Source organism: Apium graveolens, chromosome 11 (genome assembly GCF_009905375.1).
Source record: "Apium graveolens cultivar Ventura chromosome 11, ASM990537v1, whole genome shotgun sequence".
Taxonomy (NCBI): Eukaryota; Viridiplantae; Streptophyta; class Magnoliopsida; order Apiales; family Apiaceae; genus Apium; species Apium graveolens.
In genome coordinates this window covers 174,078,502-174,097,815 of record NC_133657.1, presented here as the reverse complement: position 1 = coordinate 174,097,815, position 19,314 = coordinate 174,078,502, and the positions used below count along the sequence as shown (strand labels likewise).

Below are 19,314 nucleotides of genomic sequence, written 5' to 3'. Positions count from 1 at the left end.
GTGGTTGCATTTTTCTGCTATTAGCCCTCAAAGTATAGTACAATGTACTTTCACCATCAAAATATGAGTAATATACTTTTTAACCTTTATAATGGTATAACTCGGATGTCAAATATTTTTTTTGCTCATTCGATTTTTTACTGTCACGGTAAAAAATGCTAAAATATATGAAAATACATACATTGGGGGTCAAAGGATACGCTCGCAGAGTTCAGGGATTTATGTGTACAAACACATATATTTTAAGAGCCAAAAGGTTAACAAGCATTTAATTTTTATAGCTCGAAAATGCTTCTTGCACACGGGACAGATAAATAAAAATATAAGATTTTTAGGTAAAATTTTTACAAAATATTATATATATATATATATATATATATTATCATAGTGAACCCGCAACCGCTAGCCTTCGGATGGGTGCGTACCGGGTAAACCCCACGGGCTCACGCAACAGCCTGCAAATCACGTGAACCAAGATAAACCACACTTAAGCGACAAGTTCTGGTCTGTGACCAAAAGGATAATTATTCTCTTTTTAACCAACTGAGCCAACTATTGCGGGCTAAAAATATATATTTAGATCACAATTATATACATATTATAAAATTAGGTAATTATTTTAAAAATAAATATGCATATATATTACTATTATATAAAAGATGAAATATTGAAAGTTTTGGTATAGTAACTGTTTTTTGGTACAGACTGAATTTACTGAATTACCCTTATTTTACTTAAAAAATTTATTAGCCTTAGTAATTGAATCGAATTATAATAGAAAAAAAAATAAATATCGTTTTCAACTATAACACGTTACCTTTTTTATTTCTCTCAATTAAAACAACTTCTCTAAATATCACAAAAAAGTTTATTTAATAAAATAGAATAATAATATTATAACCACTAATAAATAATCAATTTCCTTTTTTAGCTACTTAATTATTTATTTTATTTAATTATTATTTTACTTAAAGACTTCGTTAAACTACTTGACTTTAACAATTCATAAATTCTTAACTGCTTTACAAGAACAACTTAGCATCTTCATCCTTATTACTCGACAATAACAACAATCTCATCTCATCGTTTAATATAATGAAAAAACCATTTGTTCTTAAAACAATGCAAAGTCGAAAACACATGCATCTCTGACCAGTAGCTGTTGTAGATATATTTTGTACGAGTCCACACTAAAAAATATTTGTTTTATATAATTTTTACTATTAATGTAATTTATCGATTTATATTATTATATTAAATACGAAACTTTAAGGTTCTTCTTTTAATTGTATAATTTTCATTTCTTAAAAAAATTAATATTTTACTCAATTGCTCTTACTTAATTAATATCTAACCAATTACCTTTATAAGTAAAATACGTTGCTTTTTTTTTATTTTCACCAACTAAAACAACTCTTTCTATACCAATATTTTAGACAATTCTTTTTAATATATACCTTTTTTAAGTAAAACATGTTGTCTTTTTTATTTTCTCCAAATAAAAAAAATCTTTCTCTAAAAATATTATGGACAATTCTTTTAATATATGTTGATTATCTATATATCAATCTATCTATCTTTTATACTATCTACTATGATATTAAAGACGAAACAATGAAACTTTTGTTGGTAGTCGATCTGGTCTCCGTATTATAGTAATATTTAAGATAAAACACTCTCATAATAGATTAATATTCACAATATAATTATATAAATACAAATAGAATTGTAATATGTCTAATGGTTTTCATTTAAACAAAATAATATATAATATGAAATAAAATTATAATATTGATTTAATCCTAAATAAAAAATAAATATAAATTACGTACAATTAGTTGAATTTTAGCCTCAGATTAAAATAAAATAATAAAGATTTATAAAAATTTAAAAGCAAATTCATTTAGTGGATATAATGTCATCAGGCTAAAATAAAAAATAAACGAGTTAAAACAACATAAATTGAAAGTAAATTTGTTTGGAAGATATAATGTTATCGGCCTAAAATAAAATTATACATATTATCAATTCGGTCTAAAACATAATAAATATTCATTCAAGGCTAAAATGAAATTAACCAAAAAATTAAATATAATTAGCTGAATTAGGTTGACATAGCGGGTTTGAGAATAAAACCAAGATTTGCTAACTCAGGGTAAAACTGTACAATAAATACTACCGATCTAGCTAAAACTATTTATTAAACGAGGCTATAACATAATGCGTTGATCGATATATGTCATCAGAATAAAACAAAATATGTTATTTATTTGGCTTAAAATAAAATAATATTTAACCAGAATTAAAATAAAATTAAAAACAAACTAAATGTAATTAGATGGTTGATATAACGGGTTTAACGCTAAAACAAAATAATGTATATTATTGACCTACGCTATAAAATTAAATTCAAATTAAAGGTAATTCTTATATTATTCATTCGTGTTAAAATAAAATTAAAGTCTATTTAATTCGTTGTTATGTATAATGTAGGTTTAGGATTGTAGGATAACTAGAATCTGACCCTAATAGCCGAAATATTAAAAGTTTGATGGCAGATATGTGTGTAAAATGTTTGGATTTATATAATTACGTTTTTTTTTCAATTTCTATAATATCCAAAACTATTTTAATAAATATAAATAGAGATGATTCATTAGTCAGTATAGTAGCGTTAGACTAAAATAAATCAATAGATGTTATTCATTCGGGGCAAAAAATTATAAAATTAATTCATAATAAATCAAAATTAAAATAAAAAATAATTATATACTTTTATTCGGATTTATCATTGATACTTAATTTTTTTATCATTGATCCGGATTTAAATAAATTAACCCAAAATAAATTTGAATATAATTAATTAGATTTATTCGGTATAGCAAACTAAAGACGAAAAATATATACGAGGATACTTCTTCGCAAAGTGTAATAAGGAATCTGTGACTCGGTCACTCGTAGGACTAATAACAAGCATAGTGTTCATATCTTTCAACAACAAAAAAGGTTTCTCAATTCATGAGCAAAACAAAAAATCATAACAAACCATGATTAATACAATATTGTAAATATAAATGTAAAGGCAGCCGGTAGAATAATTTTTAGATCTACTAGTCGTAACAATGAAAACCAACATACAGGACTTAAACCAACATACCTACGTAAACTAAACCCTTACCCTGAAATACATCCTATATTTTAATTGCAAGATAGAATTGCAAGATACTGCGCTGTGCCTACAAGAACAATCCACAAGGTGTTTTCCTGGAAACAATCAAAGACTATTCCCAAACAAAAAAATTGAAGCTTGATAAACATTCTGAACCTCAGTAAATTAAAAGGAGTTCAAAGCTAACATTAAAATCTATATCTCTATCAACAGATTATCCAACTGCATGTAAACATAAATATATAGTATGCCTTTAATATTGAATTCTACTCCATTGAAAGATCAGTCCAACTATTATGTTACAATCCTCGAGCACCAATTTCACACTTATAGCGGTGCTTTCTGTTTCATATACCTCAAAATGATCGACTAACTCTAATGTCATAAACTAAAAGATGCTACTTGTGTATAAATTTGTAATATGACCTAACATGTATTGAGTATATATAATCTAATCCCAATAATCACCAACGAAAAATATGATGTTAGACATCTTAAACTCTTCTGTAGAAAAGAAGATAAGCGGCCGAAGATTTAATCTTGTCCTCGCTGATGGGAGAAACATGGCTGTCGTCAAAGTCAAACCACCGGTTGCCACCATGCTACATCATATCAATAACAAGACTCAGAAAAATTAATAAGATAACAATAGGATAACATTTTATCAGACTTCTTGTTTAAGTGGTTTTTGGGAAGGGGGCCGGGGATACTGAGGAAATATTTATCTTCAGACGCGGTGGTACATGCACTAGGGCTAAATAATTTTTGAACTTGGCTTCAATTTTTGTCAGGCATAGACATGACTAATGTTTTTATTCTTCTTCGTAGGCTGTTTTCCCCATTACCAGTGGGCCTCCATCTTCGAGGCCCAACACATAGTTTAACTACAATTAAATGGAATGCGGTCAAGAACTCACAACTAACATAACTTATCTGAGATAATAAGAGGCCACTTATATTGAGTCATCTTACATGCCCTCTTCATCTTACACCTTGGTACCATGCTAACGCTCAGAGACGCAGACAAGGGTATAGGTCCATTTTACAGTAAGAGTATAAATCGGCAATCCCCAGTAACTAAGATCCCTGGAAATATCCATTATCCCATCGTACATAGCGTCATAGTGTACTCTTTTTTTTGCTAAAATCATAGTGTACTCTTATTAGTACAGAAACTGGCCGTGCATTATCGAAATGAGATCAAAGAGTTATATACTTATGCAGATACAATCTAAAATAATAGAGCAAATAAATAACATTCCAAGATAAAAAAAACAACAGAATGAATTCATGAATCCTGGACTTCAGCAGATACTAAACATCGGTGGCCCATAAAGATGTGCAAATAAAAATGCAAACCCATCATTTCACGGTTTATCTTCACAAAATTTAAGAAAGATGGTCTCAGTTTATCCATAATCATCACAAACTATAAAAACTTGAGTCATAATCTAGCCACGGCCGTTGAAGAGTTACTATGCATCTAACTGGTGGTACCCGAACCTATGGTATACAGCTGTAAGTTGACTCTATTACAAACTAGACACAGGTAAGCATAATTTATTTCAGTAGTTCAGTGTTGGTTTCCTAAACATTCCAGGATTTTCTTTTACTAATTTCCTTTGGTTTCTTACACAAGTAGTGATAAAATAAGATTTTTGATTGAATTTAAGTAGAACAAAGAAAACAAGCCCTTGAAAGTTGCAAAGAATATAACAACTCACACAACAGTTAGATTATTTATTTTGAGAAGCACAGCTTACATGGATGAATGCAGTATAATGACCACCTCCCATGCTTCCATAGTGGTTACTAATCGCATAAAGCATATAACAGTTGGAAGAGTCACCGCTCTTGAAGGAAATGTAGGAAGATAGATCAAGATCGTGGACTGGAAATTCAACGTAAGTCTCCAATTTGTTCTTTAAAAACCTGCTGTATGAGAACCTCTTTAAATGAATGACAAGGATCTCAGGCAGTCTCCACAGATCTAATTTTTTACTGGCTTGACAATGCTTCTTGCACACAGGACAGTACCTAAGAGTGGGGACAATGACAGTATATCAGAAATAGCATTAGTGCATTAAATCAAGAAAACCCTAAAAAAGAACTCTGTAATCTATACTGACTACGGTCACACTTTGTTGAATCACAATTTTGTTAAAAAACTTCAAACTAGGCAAATTACAATGTTTCCAAGGAACGTAGACTGGGCAATGAGAATATATACGACTATACGAGGATACTTCTTAGCAAGATGTTTTTGGGGATCCGCCCTCCCAGTCACTCTTGAGACCAATAACAAGCGTAGTGTACAATTGTTCAGAAAAACGTTCTTAATTCATGAGAAAAAATACATCACAAACCATGATTAATACAATATTTGAATCTGAATGTTAAGGTGGCTCATAGAAGTTAAATTTTTTTGGATCTACTAGTGTTATGTTGCATCAAATTGGTATATATTAAAGAAAATTTTACAAGTGTATATCATGTAAATGGCTAAAAGGGATATTTTTCTTCAGAATATAATAGGTATAACCTAGTAGATCCAATATACGGAAGCTAACCCCTTGACCACAAAAGCATCTTAAATATTTACTAGCAAATAACCAGAGCACGGACCGAGATTTAAACATTAATATGAAAAGATTAAATATAACAAATTATCGAGAATAAATATAATTAATAGTGTCAAGGAACCAATCGCTTTAAAATCTCAAGGTGTTAGAGGAAATGCCTTTTTCACAGGATCTTCTGTTATTATTCTAACACTCCCCCTCACTCGAAAACCCATTTATGGGTCGAAGAGTAGATCACGGGCGCCATCTTTGGAGCATTAATTGGCCTTTCGTGTCCACGATAAATTGTGAGATATTGAGGGTGGTTGGAGTCGAACCTGAGTTCTCCCACCAGCCTAAGCTCTGATACCATGGCGAAGAACTAGTCGCTTTAAAACCTAGGTGTTAGAGAGAGGTCCTTTCCTCGATCTTATATTATTATTCTAACAAATAGTATTATTTTGATATGTATTTGTAGAGAATACAATTCTAAAATTAGGATGAAAATCTATATAAATAAATATTCAAATATGTAGTTATAAGGAATTGAGCCCGTGTAAACCAAAGAATTAATTTAACTAAATAAATCTTATATAATTACGTAATTGGAGGAAATCAGATTTGAGTTTGAGTAATAACCAAAATTTGGTATTTTTGTTACTTGGTACTATTGTATTCCACCGAAATGGTGTTTACCTTATTAATAAAGACTACAAATTGTGCTGCAGGGAATAAGTTGTAAAATGTCAGATTTAAAAAGCTAAAGATGAAGAAACTTACCACATGTCTTCGGGTCCAAGGGGCTCTTCCTTGAGGAATGCCTCGAGGCATTTATACAAAGAAACAGACTCCTTTGGTTTCTTTGAAAAGAAACCAGATTTGTAGGTTTCTGGTAATGAGCTAAGAAGCAGTGTATTACGTCGTGCAACCATATTCTCTGGCCAACACACAATAACATTTAGTCTGCACGGGAGAACTTCACATGTTATCTGCTCATTCATTTCAATCTCAGAACCCCTGCCTGTTCCTTTTTCATCTGCTCTGTAATAGTTGAAATCTGTAGTTGTATGCATATCCAAGGAATTCTTGTTAGGGGTAACTGCACCCTCAGCAGATTCTAGAAATGAAGTATCTTCAAGTTTAGTTGTTCCTTCATTTGCAGTGCTCACATCAATATCATAGTTGTCTATCATATTATCTGCAGGATCCAAATACGGATCAACCAACTTCAAATACAAAGCACGAATATCAGATCCATTTGCAATGCTACAACTTGCTAAAAGGGGAATTCCGAATGCTTTCCACCTTGTTGTCTTCTTACCAAGAAAATTGTTCCTACAGTTTCAATATTGTTAAAACATTTGTAGAATATCAAAATGGCAGGGAAAAACCATATTAGGAGAAGAAAACATGTTAGCATATTATAACTCGAATATACATTCCTAGAAAAATCTACACACTATATTAATAAAATAACTAAGCTCCCAAAAGAATCAGATGACTAAAGCAGCGTACAGTTATAGTTTGTAGTTAATTCAATACATGATAAGTTACACGCATTTAAAAGTATACAAGTTACAAGAAGTTACACACGCAGTATACTTGAGCTTCGAAATAATTAAATTTTGCATAATTTTTTTTTGAGAAAACTTATATATAAAAAGAAAAGCTCTGATCTAATCAATAAAACATGTACTTTCTATGCACTACAGAATGAATTTTCCCATTATCAGTTTTTTTTTAAAAATTATACTATATCTTACCAAATATCTAAAAGTCAGAGGAGGTTATAGCAAAAGTCATAGTTTAGTATCATAATTTGTAACCCGAGGTATGATAGTGCAAGCTGAACACCTTTCCTGAGCTTCAGGACATGAGAGTTAATGATAATAAGGTTATCTTGGAGTTATTTTTATAAAAAAGGGAGCTAAACTACAGTTGTCTCTTATTTTGCAGGGTAAGGATGACAAAAACCAAGTCTACTATCTCCATAAACTTTCTTTAATATGATAAATAATGCAGCAACATCTTTTAAGTTTTATCTGTTTACCTTTTAAGTTTCAATTATGATGTGATAAATAATGTGTTGTGCCTAACTGCACAACACACATACATCACACTTGTTTTGCTTCTGTTTATTAATGTAATCAGAGTGAATTAATTTTATGGGTCACATACACCTCGTATAATGGAAATCTGAGTGCAGATGATGTTATTAACACACTAGCTTTCTTTATACTGATGAAAACAATTACTTATAATGCTGGGAGTTGAACTTCACATGAAGTTGTATCTTTTTTCAGTGTTTGCTATCATATAATATTCATAACCGTAAGAACACGGGATATTCAAGATTGCTTCAAATACGGATTTGACTGATCTACCATAGCGGAAACTTCTAGCATCAGGCAAAAAATAGATAGTTTAGCAAGAGATGTACACCAAAACTGGGGTATTAACATCACATAAGAAAGAGATAGTAAATGGGTATTATTCTCTAATATAAATTCCACACGGAGTTTAATAAGATTGCTATTACTTGGGATATCTATAGTGCTTAAGACAGGATTTAGCGAGAAAAAATTAGGAATATTAGATCACTATTGAAATCTAAGAAAAGGAGGGTAGGTGTGACAACCCGGGTCAAATCCCGAGCCTTTTTCGAAAAAGGGGTCAAGTCCCGATTCCGAAATAAGCCGAAGTCTACTGTCCCAAATGCAGCCAACTTGGGTAACAACTAGCCCACCACAAGCCCCAAAAAAATCATGATTTGTTAGTGCACGTAGTAGTAGTACTCTGTCTTATAAACTAAACAGAAGTCTCAAATCTCCTCGATGTGGGACTGGGGTGTTACAGTAGGCCTCATTTACTGGGGATAAACTTGTACATAAAGATTTAGAGGACGTTTGTTGCCTTGTGATGGGTCAAGGGTCCTCTCATGATTGGAAGTAATATGCCAAACAGAAACTTGGTATTATCATTATCAATATTAGCATTAATACTGCATTTTTCTGTAATTTATATAGCAATAATAAAAAAAATAAACTCTGCTCAAGGTAACTGAGCTTTTTTTTGACATGAGGTAACTAAGCTGTGTTCTACTAAAAATACGAGGTTTGTTCTACTTGAAATATATATTAGAGGCTTAACTTTATAAAGTACATTAGAGTCTTAACTTTCTAACTATAAGACGTGATAGCTATGTCATTTAGCCCTTCGTCCATTCACTGCAAGAAGATTCTATAAACACCAAATGCAAACTCTTTTCTCTCTTCTTTTTTTAGTAGTTCCAACTTCTTCTTTTTTAATGAACAGACTGAATCAAAGATAATGCATGCATAAAAAGTATAATTTATCTTCATAATAAGTTAACCACTAGACACGATCCATCCTGTTCAATAACATCTCAATCCAGGTGCAAATTTAAAAGTAGTTTCCACCTAATTAAGAAAACTTTCTCCTATGTTACTGTAAGCGAAATATCTTTATCCTGTCAAGCTTTCTACAAGCACTCATATAGTTACATTATTATAATACATACATGAATGCATGACCCAACTACGAAAAGACAGTCCACTATTGTAATATAGAATTGTGTGATACTTACTCTTCCATCTGCTGGTGCATAAACACAATAAGAGGCAATTTTGTAAAATCTTTTGGCAACCGATAAGCAACTAATCGATCCTCGTCTCTAATTAAGGATAAAGAATCAGAAGGATCCTCTAAATAACGAATAATCTTATTGTTGTAAACCTGCAAAAAAATAAAATTAAAGCCAGAGAGCTTACAAAGAAAGTAATGTTACCCAAGATACTAATTTAGTGCCTCATACGAGCTGCAGAATATACCTCCACCACCAAAAGGGTTTCATCAACTCCTATTGAACACAAACTTCCTAGGGCCTGATTAAGATCCTCCAATTTTCCATTCTTAGGAACAGTAATAGTGACAGAAGATTGCTGAGAACTTCCGTCTGTGGTCATAACTGTCACAGTCATTGTTCTTATTGATGTTGAAGGTAATGGCAACGAAACATACATAAATGGATCAAACGTGATCGAAGACTTCCGACAAAGAGGACACACTAGCGTTGATCTATACTGCCCCTGTAATATTGTTTATAATGCAATAAGATTTCACATATGTTAGCAATAATATACCTACTCGCCTGATTCCAGAAATAGGATATGGAAACATATAGTCATTTAGAGCTATAACGGAATGCATTTCATTGTCTACCAGGTGTTTTTAAAAAAAAACTGAATGATAATATCAATGTAAATAGTAAAGTTACTAATAATTAAACTACACACTTTTACCACTGAAAACACCTAACTGAACCGTGGAAATAATTAAGACAGTGATTCTTCTCCTTATAAAATTTACAGCACCTATGTGAAACTAACGTTCGTCGCCTTCTACACTTTTAAAACTTTAAACCTTTGAAAATCACATGACCGGGCACTTATCCTCCAAAAATCAATGTAAGATTATCTATCTATTTCTTATTTTTTAGTCTGTAAGGTACAACAACAAACCCAGAAGCCTAAAAGCATATGACTATAATGCATTTAGTATTGAACCCTAACCCCAGCGCCAAAAGGATATTTAACTTTCCTGTAATGTTAATGCATTTAATGTTTCTAGATAGTGCTAAACCTGTATGCAGATTCAACATAATTAACAAGTTGAAAAACATAGATATACTACTCACTTGGCATAAATCAACGATGATAGAGTCATTCCGAGCCAAATGATTTGCCAGTACTCATCTGCTACTTCTTCATCTGGTCGACCATCTGAATCTTTAACTTCAGCGTAAGGTTTATTTTCACGCGATTCACATCTTCATGAAGTCCATCTAATAAAAAAGCAAGGAGTTCCTGCCATTTAATTTTACCACCTTATTCTTTGGGGAAAGATACAGTATGCCTACCCCAAAATATAAACCTTTATGTTTTTCCTCCATGCCCCAACCTAAATTAAAATGAGAGGACAAGAAACAGATCTTATTTAAAAAATTAAGGGGTGGCAAAGACTACGAACTTGAGAATCATGCTGATTAAAGCCACTGAATTGAGGAGCAAAATGAGAAAGCTTCGACTTAAATGTTCTTGGAGCTACTGGTGTTGCTCCAGGAGCCCATAATTGCTTCAATAACTCTCCGAAGGCGGAAGCAATTTCACCCTGCACAAGTTCTAGTTATTAGGAATTTTGATCCATATAATATTTTGTAATAAAAAAAGTGATGAACATCTGCATGAGTTGGTGGTGTAGACGTAAGAAATTATCAACACGTTATTATATTGTGTGGGTGGGTGCAGAAGAAAAGAACAATAGTGACAAATAATAACCACATAATTTATACTACCTCTATCCCAAATTATGTAAGCCACTTATTTTTTCATTTTTTCACACACTTTCTGCGTATCAAGGGGTACCAGTAAATAAATATTTTTTGTTTTGTATAATAATAGAAACTTCACATTTAAAAAAAAACACTATTAACAAGTACCGATTTAATAGGCCTTAAACTGGGTAGAAAAATAAAAAGTGGCTCGCATAATTTGGAAAGCAGGGAGTAAATATTATCGTGAAAAGTGAAGAAATAAAATCAATAACTATACATTCATGCCCAATGGATTGTCATAATTTATTTCCCGCCTGTAATCTCCAAGAAAGTAGTCCACAAGCTTTGGTGTATGTCCCAAGCACTGAAGTGCACTATTCATAAAGCAAGTGTTCCCTAAGTTCTGTAATCCGGTCAAGCCCAAAGACCCAGCCTCATTGGTGTTTCCACCAAAGGTTGGCAAACTACTCTGGACAAAACTTGAGATGAACTTTCCAGAATCACTGTTTATCATGAGTGAAGTTGCATTAGGATGTTGACCTGTCATCTCATCCTTTTTAATTTCGTTTCTACTACTATCTGATAAACCATAAACTTGCAGCTTTAAAAGAATCTGCAAACAGTGGAAGAAAACAATAAAAAACGGTGACCATGTACCAATATACCAATTATTTTGAAAGTAAGAAATAAGAGAAAATGAAGAAAGCATTGCAGGAAAAGATTCTAGAACACTTTATATTGATGCTTGGTGAAAAATCTACAAGCCAACACTTTTACATTCAGCACTGTCTCCTGCAACAACACAGTTTCTCTAACAAAGAATTTATTTCACAGAAGTGAAAAAAGTTTATTTACAGGATTACTTTTTTTTTTACAGTAGATAAAGTCGTGGTTGCCATAGATGAGAAGAAACCTAGGTTCAGGTGAAACAAATAAGAATTCATTAAATATTGTCAATGACACCACTTTTCAAACTAAATTACTAAGAGAGTGAAGTCACAACAGACCATGTCATGCAGATGTTTAAGTGGAGAGACAATATTGTCTATATAAATATAGACAAATGTATCAGAATTACATTCATTAAGTTAACTGGATATTCTGGATTACTAACTCCTTCAGAACCTTAAGGTATAAGGAGAAGCCACTAATGTAGAGAGCAGATCACTTGGAACCCATATTTCGCGAGATAATTAAAAGATATTGCCTATATTAGAATGTGAGATTCTGTGGATACCCAGGACACAAACTTAAGACCTCCAGAGAGATCCAAGCTCCAAACCATGTTAGTTACTCAAATAGCTCAGACCAAGGGTGTTGGCCCTCTTTAGGTAGTCCAATTGGTTTTAATAATGTCCGTCACAAATCTAAAATAACCATTATATTTTTAGAAAGAAAAATATAACCTAACAACGTACTAATAATCCTTTATTAACTAAAAAATAATTAAACAAATGTTGCTTCAGTGTAATAAAAAAAGGTATTGTTTATGGCTGAAATTAGAGCTTGGACTATAACAGACGTTATACATGTGTTTGGGTTAGACCACAACACATCTAATTGATGAGTTAGGGCTTAAACCATAATGCTTAAATCACCAATTTATGTCTTTTAAAAGTCATGGCACACACTTTACCAGTGTTATGTGCGTGCTCATAAGGACCGCCATGATTGCTAAAAAAGGGTAACCAATCAAAAAGGTGCTATCACAGACCACTATTACTACACCTAAAAATGTCCTATTCTACGTAGTTTCTCAAACATAGAATTTTGGAGAATTCACTAAAATGGATTATACATATATAATTTAACAATATCGATCGAGCTAATGTACTGACTCTTCCATATCTTGTGAACAAATACATAAAAGAATCTTTAGCTGTAATCTTGGCAAGTTAAACAGCTCGTTTACTCCTTTTTTTTCTACTAGTCTGGTTTAAACATTTTAAATATGAAGTACCAAATATCCCATCACTGTTTAAGCTACCTGATTAAGCCCAATATATTTATGGAATTGGACAATAAATTATATCCTTTATTAGAATTGATAACAGATGTAAATTGATTTTATGAACAAGCGTCAGGAACTTACATCCTGCTCCACCTGCATTTGAGAGTATAGGGTTCCTTTATCTTTATCGTTCAGAAAATATTGAGTTGTTTTCCCAGAAAAGTCCCAAATACGTAACTGCAAAAGATGAAGTAGAGAACCATCAAAACTGACAGTACTAAACATTGTGTTATTTTAGACACAAAACTATATTCTAACAGCTTAAAATCTGGCATAATCAGTGGCGGACGCAGCAGTAGGATCCAGGGTGGGCCAAATTGAGAAAAAAAAGCTTAAAAAAAGTAATTGTGACAAAATTGTTGTCAAAGCATGAAATATGCAGTTTCCAGATTTCGAACCATGGTTCTCATGTGAGAAAATCACATTTTCTACCACTATACCAACTTAAACAATTGGTTTTATAGCTGTACATGTACTTGTTGAAGAAATTTCAGGGAGGGCCATGGCCTGTTCTGGGCCTAGTGTAGATCCGCCACTGGGCATAAGTATATGATTTAAAATGGACATGCAGTCTCGCGGTGTCTTTGTTTCAAACATTGCCACTTGCATTGTCTTCCCTATTATGAAATCTTATATTCTCTTCATGTAGCTCATTTGGTTAACTTAAATTCCTCTTTTTTCATAGAATAGAAGCAGGTTCTCTTTCTAGGTACAAGCTCTCACAAGAAAATATACATAGAAAAATATTTTATGTTGTTGAGCTTGTTTATAAGACAACTGCACAAGATTTTAGATACTAAATGCACATTATATGTAATAGTTTACTCACAATCTCCGAATCAATACTGAAAATCTTGCAGGCCCTTCTAAAACACTCGGTTGCATTATCCTGAAAATGACAAACCTTAATGTCAGAGATATATGAAATAACAATCAACATATCACAGTTCCTAATGATTCAACTGAATGATAAAGGGAGGACATATGAGTCACTTTGTACAAATAAATATCTAAATGTTAACCATGAAATGTTAAATTAATAAAGACTATTGAGTAATCAGCGTATTGCAACTCCCAATAGTGTGACCTGAAGCATAATTGAGTAGATGGTCTGCCTACCCCTTGAAGCACAAAAATATGATCCAGTGGACAGATATAAGTTTATAACACATCCATCTATGGAGAACTTACCATTCTCCAACATTATTTTCAATCAGCTCCCGCCTCCCAATACTTCTGCTAATCTATTTTACAGGGTACTCACTCCATTTACCCCTTTAATCTTGCTGTCTTTTAAGTTTCTGCTTGTCAGACGATGACAATCATCATCTCCTCTAACTCATTAATCGTGACATTTTACACTGCATAGTGTTGCTTTATTTTTTTTTCCTGGCACGTTATCTTTCGAAAATGATACTATACCAGGAGGTCCTTCACCAAATCCTAGTTCTTTGCTATTTTATTACAAGGTACAATAATCCAATATTTTAGTAACTTTTTTTCCATTTTACTATAAGCATCAACAGACCAAATTATTAACATTTTGCTTTGCTAGATGAAAGACATGATAAATAGACAATGCTTGATAAGGAAAGCTTGAATGAAAAAAGGTAGATTAATTGAAATAAAATCTAGAACAAGTGTCTAGAAGAGACACAAACGTAGAGATATTTGATGAGTATCATTAGGGCTGAGCAAAACCGAACCGAAACCGAAAAACCGAACCGAACCGTGCTAATTCGGTTCGGTCCTAAATTTTTCAGAAATTCGGTCTATTCGGTCCGAACCGAATAGACCGAATTAAAATTCGGTTCGGTTCGGTTCTTTTCACAAATATTTCGGTCCTGACCGAATAGACCGAATAGACCAAATCATAAATACTATAATTTTGTATTATATATATTTTACATATATCTTAAAAATTATAATCAAAATTTTTAATTTGTAATTATATTTATGGAGTATTAGAACTCTACATATCACATTACTTTAATTATATTTTAAAATTTATAATTTGTGATTTAATTTATAATGCAATTTTATTTTTGAAAAAAATTTCGGTCTATTCGGTCCAAAACCGGACCGAACCGAATTATTTCGGTTCGGTTCGGTCCGGTCCATAATATAACTTCGGTCCGGTTCGGTCCAAGAAAAAATGACTATTCAGTTTTTTGGTCTATTCGGTTCGGTCCGGTTTTGGACCGAACAGACCGAATGCTCAGCTGTATCAAGTATTTGTGAGTGGAAATCCATTTTAACTGCTACAACAACAATCAAAAGGAAGGTGTAGGATAAATTATGCACCTTCTTGCTTATTCTCACGCCCAATAAATTGTCTTCACTTGGAGTTGAAAGCCTAAGTTGTAAAAGATAGATATCACTCATATCATCTTCACAAGCCAAGAAGGTTCTACCATTTTTTGATGCAGCTTTAGAGTTGCTGTGCCTAAACGAGGAACAACAAAAGATCACAATGATGCTGGTAATAAGATAAAGGGAGTTGTGGGCCAAAAAAATAGAGGATCGGGGTATTCATGGTCGAACAACCGGACTGGTATACTTCTCCTCTTGGATTTCTACAGATACACACACACGCGCGTAAGGGAGGAAACAGAATGAATTAGTGACCTAGCGACATTTGGCAACAACTCAAAAAGGATAAATGAACACAACTTGTTCACTCAAGTCAGTAATAAGTTTAAAAATTTTACAAATAGAATATTTTTGCAGAAGAAAAAAGATTTAGTAACTAATGCAAAAGAACTACATAGATTTGCAATTCAGCAACCTAAGTCGATATTCAATTAAAATCAGCAAAAAAGTATGTCAAACTATGGATACATACAGACCAACAAAGGGCACAAACAGCCAGCTTCTAATTACTTAGCAACCCAAACTGAAAGTGGGAAAGGTTCTCCAAAAGGTTCATATTTCCAAAATTCGTAAAGATTACTCCCCCCACCCCCTCTTTTAGTGCCAAGTGAACTTAAGAAAAGTTTAGATACTCTCATTCTAAAGCCTCAGGAACTTAATTTCTTAAATGAAAAGCATCGGTACTGCCACTATACAAAAAGGAAAAAAGGAATTGCTAATTGCCACTAACCATTTGAGTGCCTGCAACCACATCTCTCCAGGTACTAGGGCATAATCTCGTCCAGAAATTCCAACCTCGCCACTCTGTGTATCCTGCAAAAAATCATCCTCTCTCCTAAGATTAAATACGATGTCTGAACTGAATATGCTGTTGATTAGTTTCATCGGCCCTGATGAGGTTGGTGATGCAGTATATAAGATCCCTCCCTGCCAATCTGATACAGTTCCCGACGTAGATTCTTCAGCTTCCTTCCACCACCTATATCACAAAAATAGTTGCATGTGTAGCAAATTTATCAGGTGAAGGTAAAGAGATGAGTAGATATTCATTGTCCGGAGTATCTTAATATATATCCACAAATTAGCATCATATTTTGTATGCACAAGAACCATTAACTTTAAAAAATACAGTCTAAAAAACACATTAGTAGGATAAAAGTGGTTGGAAATACCTTACAAATTATGACAAAAGAAATGGCAAGGGAATTATTACATAAAACCATGGATGAGATTAAATTTTTGAGTTGCTTCACTTTAGTGATTTAAACTCATATGACACAAGCAATAGCAAAATTCATATACTAAATTTGAGTAAGGAGAAGTAACAATAACCAATATGACATCAGCTTCTAAATTCACAGAATCATAAAACACCGCAGTGATCCGACTTACTAAAAAACTCGTTGGTTTCCTCATCAATTCGAAGATTAAAAGCTAATCTAACACATTAAAGAAAACAACATATTTCAAAATCATATTAACAACTGTAGAAACATCACACATTGTGAGATTCAAACTTAACTAACAATCAACTGCTAATAACGCATCGAAATCACAACATCAATCAAAAATGCTAACAACTACGTTACATTTCATCAACATTCCAACTTATACTAACAATTAAATATTATTATTGATGCGGACCACAATTAAGATTGAGATGTCAACTAATTCAATCGATTCAAGTTCAAAGTACAAAACAACAATATATAAATTGAGCGAGAGTATATAAATTGTTGCACCTGTACGGAACGCAATAGACATGAACATCGTCATCGTTTCGAGGTGACGGAGAAGTATCGGAACAATCTCGGGGAGCAACGTCCATTTTAGAGAGAGAAAATGTATAGATTGTGTAGAGAGAGAAAGGGTTTGGAATGATTTGTAGAGAGAGAGAAAGAGAGAGAATGGAGGAGAAACAATGGGGAGAGGAGATTCAGACAGGCAGGGGAGGAGGGAAATTAACTAATGTATACATACATACACGTCTGTATCTACATTTGTCTCAGAATAGACAATTTTTAAGTGTTTCCAAATCTGTTATACTCATTTACAGAAATAACAGGTGTATATTTGTTTATCTTAATTTTTTCAATATGGTATTTTTCTTTTTTCAGCCTCTTTTTGTATTCTTATATAGTTTTTTCTTCTTTTGTTTTTGTTGGACAGCCGCAGGTGTGAGCATTCCGATATTTGAAGTTCAACAGAAATTATTTCGAATATTTAAGTATTCAAATAAAAATATTTGTATTTTTAAATATTGAACCGAATTAAATTTTATCAATTACCGAATCATATTTTAAAATTCAATTTGGTTATCAAAATAATCAAAAATCCAAAATTTGTCATTGTTTAATTAGCTAAAAGAAATTGATCATTTCACAAAAGAACTGTACTAACACGTTCAAAATGGACGTTCTAATAATTTATCAAATCAGAATTCAATTTGCGTATCACATAATTTATCTATATATCTTAATGACTACTCCCTAATTTACCCATGGGTAAATAAATTTACTCATGACCCAAATCATATATTATTTCCCATATTCATGGACTATCCAATTAATTTCAATTGACCCATCTTAATTATTATTTACCTATTTTTGAATTTCAAAATTAATTTATTTATGAAAAATAATTGAAATTCAAATTCAAATTAAGATATTACCATGATTTTCTCATATCACACATTATTTGTTAACCAATACTCCTTTATTTGTAATATTTTTGAATTTTGAATCTCAAGTTACTTATTTATAGAAACTATCACTAATTTATATTTTACTTGATTTGTGCATTCAGTTGAATTAGATTAGATTGATATATACACATACACAAATTCAAACACACGTATAATCAATTAGTTTTCTTTTCACAACTTTCAAATCTCAGAATCTCATTCATCTCTCTATCTTTTTTGCAGGTTACATGCAAATTTTAATCGGGTTTCGTTTGATTTTGTTATTCCCAGTGGACTAACAATGAGATTTACAGAAGGGGGGTTGAATGTAAATCTCAAAACTTTTTCAAGTTTTGAGTAGTTTCTAAGGCTAAGCGTTTTAGTGAACAAATGTGTGTGAATTGCTTGAAGCTAATTCAGACAGATATATATTCAAACACAAATGTAAAGAACACAAAGAACTTCAAAACTTTTCTGGTGGATTTGTTGTTCCACCAGAGATGTGTTATTTCAGAAAATCTGTGATTCAAAGAATTAAATCACAGCTGCTTCCTAGTACAAACTAGATGATTTTCTCTCTGGATATTTCTAAACAGCTCAGGAAAATTCTTATCTAATTACTAGATGCTACTTAGTTTATATATCACCAAGTTTACAAGTGAAGACAAAACTGTAAAATACAATTAAAAAGATTCTTCACATGTTTCTTCTTCATTTCTCTATCAAATGCAATTTAGGCTTGGCTGTAGATCTTTGAATACTTCCTTGTTTGCATCAGAATGGAAATACTGCATTTTCTTGATTCCTCCTAGAGGCTTCCACATTCCAGTTTGTCTCTGTCAACCCATGTGCCTCTGTCAGCTTATGAATTGTCACTATCAACTGCTAATGAACTAAGCATCCGTTGAAGCTTTCATCCGTTGATGCCTTATTAGTTGAGGCTTTATCCGTTGAAACTTTATCCGTTGATGCATTATCAGTTGAAGTCTTTATCCGTTGAAGCACTCATCCGTTGATGGATATTATCCGTTGAAGCATTAGAGACATCCGTTGAAGCTTTGTTTCTTATCCGTTGAAGGTCTTCAATATCAGTTGATACTTCTTCACTTATACAAAATTACAAGACATGAAATATTTACAATTAGTCCTCCTATTTGCATATCC

The 19,314-nt window shown here is 32.3% G+C and overlaps 1 pseudogene; it reads right to left on the bottom strand.

Moving 5' to 3' along the window:
* Positions 1-3,398: 3,398 nt before the first annotated feature.
* On the bottom strand, positions 3,399-17,466 carry LOC141698610 (ubiquitin carboxyl-terminal hydrolase 8-like; annotated as a pseudogene).
* Between the last annotated feature and the right edge of the window lie 1,848 nt (positions 17,467-19,314).